The 9,004-nt window shown below is 45.0% G+C and overlaps 1 protein-coding gene across 3 annotated transcripts in view; it reads left to right on the top strand.

Moving 5' to 3' along the window:
- The window catches only part of USP46 (ubiquitin specific peptidase 46), a 158,491-nt gene that overhangs the window by 1,012 nt on the left and 148,475 nt on the right, over positions 1-9,004 (top strand). The gene's annotated exons all lie outside the window — the stretch shown is intronic.

Below are 9,004 nucleotides of genomic sequence, written 5' to 3'. Positions count from 1 at the left end.
TCTACTGTAGACCTCTCAGAGGCTGGTGAGCGTGGTGGCAGCAAGGGGACATCTTTGGGTTCTGGTGGGGCAGGGTCCATGATGTAGTGCTCACTTTAACTTGGGTTTCTCCCATTGCTCTTCCTTCCTTTTCAGTTTTTACAGGAACAGCCTCCAGCCCTTGGGTTCCCAGGGTGCACCCCGCTGGCACCCCCACTTGTCAGAGCTCTGGGAAGCTCAGCTTGCCCCCGGAATAAGGCAATTGCCTTCCTCTGCAGGGTGAGAGAGTGTGTGCTTTGCCTTCACTCTCCAGGGTCCCCTTCCGCTCCATCAAAGGGCCCCTCCCTCAGCTGGAACATGTGTTCATTTAATGCCAGTTTGGGGAAAACCTCCCTCGAAGCTAATAATACAGGCCCCTGAAGGGAATCTGAGCAGGCTTGATTGAGAAGCCTTGGGGTAAGGTGATCTGACTACCCTTCCCCCAGCACACAGCTTTTAAAATCTTCTGTCCCACATTCTCCTGCAAGATTAACACACCCGGCAAAGGAGCATTAAGGAGCCATGTGTTAGCTCAGGAGTGGAATCAAGACCCACCAGCGCTGGCTTCAGTTTTCAGCACTGTTGGCCCTTGCCGCCTGCTGCCGCGGTGGCCCGAGGAGCAAATGCTGAGGCTTCCCAGAGTGAGAGCGGCAAAGGTATTGGCGCAGGACCAGTTAGAGGGGGTGGGTGGCTCCTGGAGCAGTTCCATTTCCTCTCCTTTCCTTCCTTCTCCACGCAGAGACAGGTCTCCTGCTCCTTCCTGTCCAGTGGCATTCACGTTGGCTTGGTGCAGCGAAAAGGTGATGCCTTTCTTCTCAGTTTCTCTCTCTGCTAAGACCGGTCCCTGAGGGGCACCGTGAGACCAGAGCAGCTCTAATACTCCCTCACGCCTGCTGTGTGGCCTCAGGCTGACAGGGCAGTGAGGCACGGTCCCAGCTCTTGGTGGTGTTCCCCTCCTGCCTGTGTGTGGTGATGCCTCGCTGTGGTGAAGTAGCCTGGGAACTTGAGAGCTAACATGTCCCAAGAGGAAGCCAGCGTCCAGCTCCGCGCCCTCCCCCCCCGCCGGCCCTCAGGGCGGCTGGGGCTTCTTGGCACACCTGGGCAGAATGTCACAACCAGGTTCCAGTAACACACAGGCAGGCTGCAGGGCAGTCATCAGTACCGTGTCTGCAGAGTTGACACCTCACGTGGAGTCCCTGAAAAGGCACCAAAGGTAGGCCCATCACGCAGGTGAAGTAAGGAGCTCATAATTCCTAAGTTGGGAGTTTTCTGTTCCTGTTTGGACGCTGTGTCTTGAGCAAGTGCGGGTTCTCGTTCAACGCGTACCAGCTTTTTGTCCTTGAACAAGTTGCTGTCTTACTTTCCTTACCTAGGAAAGGGGGATGACAGGGGTTCCTACCTCATTAGGCTGTTGTATTCAATGAGCTCCTGCACTCCAGGGCCTAGTACATAGCAAGCACTCAGTGAGGGCCAGCTGTTATTATTAACATCTTTCTCATTATTATGTCACCTTCCAGTGGTTTAAAGAACAATGAAGATGATCTGCTCTTAGAAGCAGCCACTAATGTAAACAAGCCCACGTTCATTTATGCAAAGTTCATTTATGCAAACCCAGCCAAGAGGGAGGCAGTATACAAAGGCTGGGCTGGGAATTCTTAACCCCGCCCCTTATAAAAGACTGCTCAGGTCACCCGTGTCCCGCCCAGTCTCACTTCCCACGCGAGAAGGCTTGGTGATGAGGAGACTGCTGTCTTTTCACCTGATCAGATGTACACTTTCACTAGACCCCTCTTTAGAGTCTTCACTGAATCATGAATTGTTTCCAGGTAGGTCTTCTCTGAATCTCCGTTTACTGTTCAGTTTCTCTCTGGGGCTCTAATGGGTCTTTCCGCTCCTTACATGATCAGGTCCTCGCTGGTTTCCATAGCTGTAGTAAGAGCAAGTGGGAATTCCATTTTCTTTTAAGCAGCTTGTTTGGCATATTTAAACTGTTTAAAATGTCCAGAAAGGGTGATAAAAGACACCATCCTCCCAGGTAAGACTTGAACAAGACACGACCTAGCATTGAAAAGCAGACTTGTTTCCTCTACCGGAGAAGAAAGGACCCAGCAGAGTAGAATTTACAGAACTTGTAGCAAATCCTTTAGGTGATTGAGGAATGAACACCTTCTCTTTCCCTCACCCTTCTGCGTGCTTTAGAGACGAGGGTGTTAGGGACTGTCCACATCCCTCTGCTTGCCTCCTTACGCACTGAGGTTTTATTGTCCCCTGGAAGTTGAATGCTAGTTCCTCTTTGTTTGACTTCTGTGTTCCTGTGAACTCCTGCCACAGTGATTCTTGATCAGCCTGCTTGTGTCAGCTTCGCCGCACACCGTGGCTGCTTCCGAGAGAGGAAAGCTTGTCGGGCTGGTGTGTTGTAATTTTTAAAATACACTAGCTGCTGCCAAGCACGAGGAAATGTCCCTTGTTGATAATCCTCTGATTTTGTCCAGATCAATGTATTTAACTTCCTGTGTATTTTTATGGCCCTACAAATACAAAGTGCCCCCCCCCCCCCCCCCCCGCCTTCCCAGTAAGATTTGGGTTTGAAGAGCTTGAGGAATTTTCTGAAGGGCAAGCATTTGTTGGGAGAAACCAAATGTGTCCTCTAGAAATGTGACCTGTACCATGCAAATTGGTCTGAATCATCGAATCTTTATTTCATTTGTTAATAGCGCTGTAAGATGTACCCTAGAGAAAATGCTGTGTGTCAGACTGCGTTTTCGTTCCCATAAGCACCCGTTTGTTGAGGACCTGCTGTGTTCACGTTGGCATGTACTGTGTGTAGGTGCTTCGTAAACGAATGGGGTGAGTCCCTGTGCCTAAGGAGCTCAGCAGTTTCTTATTTTGTGGGCGTAACATTGGTAAAGACTGAACAATTTCAATATGGTGTGTTATCTGCACAGATAAAGGTTGAACAGAATCTCAGAAGCAATACAAGGAAAAGACTGATGAACACAGCAGGATGTTTCTTTAATATAATTTGCAGTTGACCAAAGTTTGATTATTTTTTGTTTTATGTGAGGACATGATTCTAGTCATCATACTTAGAACTGGCATCTGTCCCAGTGGTTGTCTCTGCAGTTAAGCATGAGTGTCATGGTAACTTTTGACAAATTGTATTTCTTGGGACCCTAGTCTTTCTCACCTTGTAAAGCTGATACATTTTTGGGGGGTTGTCCAAAGTTTCTTAGTGAACAGTATTTCTTAGAGTCTTTATAAAAAAAAAAAAATCTATTTCCCAAGATGGGGCAAGCCTCTGAAAGATCAGTTCAAGGCAGTTTGTGGAAAGTCTGATGAAGAGGGAGGGACCAGGTTTTGCAGAGGTCAACAAGCTGATCCACAGTGCATCACTGAGAATGCTGCTGTCAGAAGCTCATGGAAGGATATACGCTTTGAGAATTCCACAAAAGAGGGTCTACCTTGGGTGGGGCAAAGGGCTGGTCTATGGCCAGTGGGTTCACTTTCTTTCTCAGTCTTCTTTGGGCCAGTGGCACCTACCTACCGTTGACTGACCAAAGATTCCAGCACACAGATGGGAAGTCTTGTGGAAGGCAAAATGTCCTGTGGGGACGGAGGGGTGGGCCTTGGCCTCACCAGCACCGCAAACCACGGGAGAAGTACCAGCCCCTAGATGGGGACTGACCTGTCACTACTTCACTTTGAAACCCCTCAACACAGTATGTTATGAACCAAGCACTATAATTTTATTTTTTTTAATTGCTTTATTGACATATGTACTTGGCACATATTTAAAGTGTAAAAAAGTAAATAAAAATCCTTCTCTTAATTGGCTCTCAACCATTTAAGGACCTAACTACCTTATTTAAAACTTGAATTTACCAATATTTGCATTTTAGTATTCTTTGAACAGTCTTGGGGTATTATTGGACACTGCAGTGAGTGCCATATTTGAATTGTTTTAAGTAAATGAAGTCTCTCTGATATGAAGGAACAGAATTAATAAAAATTTGAAACAAAGCTAGAGGATTTTATGGATAGTTTTATCTTGCTAAGTCAATCACCTGAGGCAGTATTTTGAGACTAGTTGGAAAAATTCTTTAAAACTATTAAAAAAAATGTACATCTTATAATTCCAGAGAAGACATAATTGTCTCTTCCTCTAATATTGTTACTGTTGCTTTCCATTCTTAAAGATAATTGGAGACTGTAAGCTTAGTTTAATGTATCACCTGGGAGTGGTTAAAGTCATGTGTCAGGGTCTACTATGATAGTTGTCAGATTTTAAAAATTGCAGCCTGGAGTGGGGTGGGCTAATGTTTAAAGAAAAATTCTCTTCTGGTCTCTTGGTGTAATATGTAGATGTTTGTATTGGGTCAGGACCTGACAATTAGGCCTATAGATTTTTCTCTGTTTTTTCTTGGACTCCTAGAGGAACACAAAGTTGAATGCCAATATTTAGTTAGCATGAAAGATTGTAATATTATTTTCTAGATATTAAATTTTTGTTCCAGTTCACCCATACAATAAAACCTATATATTTTTTAACGAATGTGGAATTTTGGTATTTTGGGTTTGTAATTGAAAGTAACTTTCAATTTTGGTCCTCTTAGCAATTAAGAGAGATTTCTGTAGTTCACATATCCCTCTTTCCCAGCCTGGTGTGTCTAGTTCCTTTAAATCACTTGAGGCTTTATGGTAGTGTGTAATTCTGTGGTATCATCAGAAAGGTATCTCCTGGTGGTTTTATCTCTAGCCTACTCACGGAGCCAGCCTGAAGCAAATGGACTGGAAGAGTTTGGTGTCTTTGAGTGTAGTCAGTGCTTCTGGCCTAAATATTTTAATGCACATTCTTATAACATATCTTCAATTGTGGTGAAACCAAATCTGATCTAGGGTTTGAAAGACCTTGTTGATCTTTTAAGAGAAAAAGCCACCCCAGATTGAAGGAGCAAATACTTTTTTAAGACAGATAAATTCTGTGTCAACAATCAATCCCGGCATTAAAGGCTTTTTGGAATGTTTCTGTTCTGAGATTGTTGCCAGGAATTTGGGGTATGTCGTAAGTCCTCGACATGAAATTTTACTACAATTTTAAGAATGGTTATTTGTGCTGGATGTTTGTAAGAGTGTAGAGGAAACCCCGTTGGTTCTCAAAGCTTCACTTTCCACCTGTTGGTCCAGTCTTCTCCTGTCCATCCAGTTCTGATGCCACTTTCAGAGCCTGATGATGTTTTCAAGTAGTTTAGACTCGGGACTCTTTTTCTGGGTGGTGGTAAATTTCAGGCACACAGAGGAATATGGAGAATAATGGGATACCTGTGCGCTTCCATCCACCACCCAGTGAAGAAATAAAATACTACAAATACAAGTGAACCCTTCCTCATCTCACTCTCCCTTCCTCCAGACAGTGACTGCTATTCCGAATTTGACGTTTACCGTGTGTTTATAGACTTTTACTAGATATGTATATATCCATCAGCCAGATATATTATCATTTTCTCGTGTTTTAGACATGCTGATACTGAACAGCTCCTTCGCAGTTTGTTTTTGTTTAAATTATGGCTTTGTACTTCTAGGTTATTCGCTGCTGTATAATATTCCATCACAAATATGCTACCACGTATTCATTTTATTGTTGATTAGCACATGGGTTTATCACGTTCTGTGTTTGTCGTGACTGTTTTGAACTTGTCTCCCCACGCCTATGTTTAAAGTTTCTGTGTGGTATACACCTTGAGGAGAAATTGCTGGATCAAAGGAAATGGGCATCTTCAACTCTTAATATATTGCCGGATTGCTCCCCAGAGCAGTTGTGCCAATTTGCATTCCCACCAGCGGCGTTGGGGAGTTCCAGGTGCTCCACAGGCTTGCAGACACCTGATACTGTTAGTCTTGATGTTTTGCCAGAGTGACGGGTGTGAAATGGTATCTCGGTGATTTAAAATGTTTACTTTCCTGTTTACTAACGAAGTGGGACATCTTTTCGTGTGTTTATGGGGCTGGGTTGTGTTTAATCCAGGGACTCTGGGGCAGTTTTCTAGGGCTTGAGAGTCAGGATGGCAGTGTTGGTTTTGTCAGAAAATAGGGAAAGGGAGGATGCGGGGGGGGGGGGGGGACTGGGGAGACCAAAGAACAAGTCCGGAACTGTAGAGAAGGAATGGAAGCTAGAGTTTGAGAGAATGATAACAAGGAGGTGAAAAGGTGTAGCGAAAAGATTACAGACTAGAAGTGAGAAGATACATTTACTGAATGTTGAGAGTAAATTTGGGATACATTATTGTGCTGGCCAGGTCTCTCCGCTCCAGTTACATTGTTCGTGCTTTGTTGAATTGGAATTGGCTTTGGTGAACATCATGTCCGGGGCCTCATCTGTTGAGAGCACCCACAAGACCGGACTTCAGGAGTTTTCCTGTTTACCCAGTTGCTTTTTGAAGTTCTTTTAGAAAGGCAGTGTGTTTCTCTGGAAATGGTGCTGCAGTGAATGTTCCTGCTCCTGTCTTCTTTGCACACGTGCCTTCATTTCTCCAGAATGCAGGCCTTGAAATGGAAAAGCTGCTCCGAGGATGTGCCTGTCTGCAGCTTTCCTGGATGTTGCCAAGTGGCTCCCCAGCATGGTTGCATGACACGGACCTTTTTTGATGTTTACCTTCTGTGGCCCTAGTCCCAGAGTTTCTGACCGGACGGAGGTATAGGTAGGTCTGGGGTGGGTTTTAGGCACCTGTAATTTTTTTTTTTTTTTGGTTCCACAACTGATTTTGATAAGCCTCCAAAGCTGAAAAACCACAGTGTTTAGATGGACAGCTCCGCAAGGACAGGAGCTGTTTAACCTCTTCGCTGCTGATTGCTCAGCATTCAGCACAGGGCCCGGCACATCTGTGCGAGGTGCTCAACAAACGATTATTGGAGAACTGAGAGAAGAGCTGTAGCTTGCTGGAATGGAAGAAGTGCCGTGGCAGAAGGCAGTGCGCCTCAGATTTCATTGTCCGCAGGAATTACCCGGGGATCTTGTTAAAATGCAGAGTCTGATTCAGTAGGTCTGGAGTGGGGCCGAGATTCTGCATTGCCAGCCTGGCCAGGTTCTCCTGGCTTGGGCAGCACACCTAGAACAGCACGTCCCTAGACGGGGAAAAGAAAGCAAGTTCTTTCTTCCGTACAGCTTTAAAGTGAACCCAGTTTGGGATTTGGAATCCTGCTTGGTAGATCTCGAAGCCTGCTTCCTCCTCTCTATATAACACGAAGAGGCAGATGATAAAATACCTTTCTCACAGCAGTTTTGGGGAGAATCAAAGGCGATCTTGCTGCCTGTGGGAGTGTTTTGTGAACTGTGATGCTCTCACACACATTACGGTTTGTAATTCTCATTCTTTTAGGGAATTAATGGTTTCCTTCAGTTTGCTCAAAGCACAGAGCTATTGTTTTAAAAAAAAATTGAACAGATTTAGGGAAAGCTACTAATAAGTTCAGGTAGTTTACAGATAAACCAAACACCACGAGGGAGAGCTCACTGACATCTGAGAATCACTGGTTTATTGGAATTCTGCGTTCATTTTGACTTGCTGTCTACATTTCGTGGGCATTTTGGGAGGAGTGGAATGGGAGGGGAGGTTGGGCAAGAGCAGAGGCAAAATTCACCTCGTGGTGTGGTTCTGACTGCAGGTGCTGGGAAGTGGGGGTTCCCTTCTCACTGGTTTGTGGCAGGGGGAGGAAGGGAAGGAATGGGGCTAGAGAGAGGCCCACAGCGCTCTCCCACTCCGCTCTGCACTGTAGCAGATGATGGGACAGTAGGGAGGCTCTCTGATTTATTTCCCAAGTCAGGCACTTCTTAAAATGTGGGGGGATGTGCTCTAAATAGTTATTGGGTATTACTGATCTACTGTAGGTATAATCAGAGTTATTCAGGACAGACCAGGCCTGTGGTCAACCCAGGGTTAAGCCACCAAAGGACACTGCCATTTAAATGCAGCATTTCAGGGTACTTTATTTATTGGGGACACTGCCTTATCCACCTGAGAGAGGCAGTGTGGTATACAGAGAGGAGGGCAAGTAAAAATAAAATTAAAACGCGACATTCAAAACTAGTGTGTATTGTATGCTACAGTTTCTTTTATTCCCAACCTTCACTCTGTCTTTTTATTCCCAAGTTTTCCCTATGTCTTTGAACCACTTGAATGTAGTATTTTTCCTTAAATCTGTTCAACTTCTTTTAATTTGGCCTCGTTTTGTGTGAAGACATCTGTGAAGTAATGGGTTTGATGAGCTAGTTATATGCTTTTCTAATGCATATCAAAAACATAATTGCTATAGATGGAAATATCAAATCATTATGTTGTACATCTGAAACTAATATAATGCTGTATGTCAATTATACCTCAATTAAAAAACCACGTAATTGCTAGAGTTGAAAGTGTTCATACTTGTGCCACCTAAGATGACCTCACCTCCCTCGGGGATTCATGGTTACAGTTTTGGTTGGGCATTAGCTCAGATAAGAGGTTCTTTATGGTGGTTCAAATAACTGGCTATTAGAGGAACACTTTTTTTTTTTTTTTAAGTAATCTCTATGTCCACTGTGGGCCTTGAACTCACGACCCCAAGATCAAGAGTTGCATGCTGTACTGACTGAGCCTGCCAGGCGCCCCTGGAGGAACATTGTTAAACTGGTTTGTAGAGTTTGGAGATTACAGGTTGGTCGGCTTCCTGGGAGGCAGGTTAGCTCGTGGAGGAGATCTGGTTGGACGTTCCACACAGCTGTTGGTTGGGTGTGAGAGTTGCCATTGTTCCCACTCTCAGAGACGCTGCTTGTCACGCATAACATGGGGGTGACCAGAGAACTTCCCTCCCTGGGGCCTTGTGGGGCTGAAATGGAATCATTAATGTCTAGAGCTTAGCCCAGGGCCTGACCATTTTACTGTTTTCTTCTAGTGCCCCTGGTTTTTCCACTAGCCTGGAGTCCAAACAATGTAATGGGAAGTGTCCTGGTATC

This window comes from Ursus arctos, unplaced genomic scaffold (genome assembly GCF_023065955.2).
Source record: "Ursus arctos isolate Adak ecotype North America unplaced genomic scaffold, UrsArc2.0 scaffold_9, whole genome shotgun sequence".
NCBI lineage: Eukaryota > Metazoa > Chordata > Mammalia > Carnivora > Ursidae > Ursus > Ursus arctos.
The sequence above is the reverse complement of the archived record's forward strand: the minus strand, read 5'-3'. Positions and strand labels throughout refer to the sequence as shown.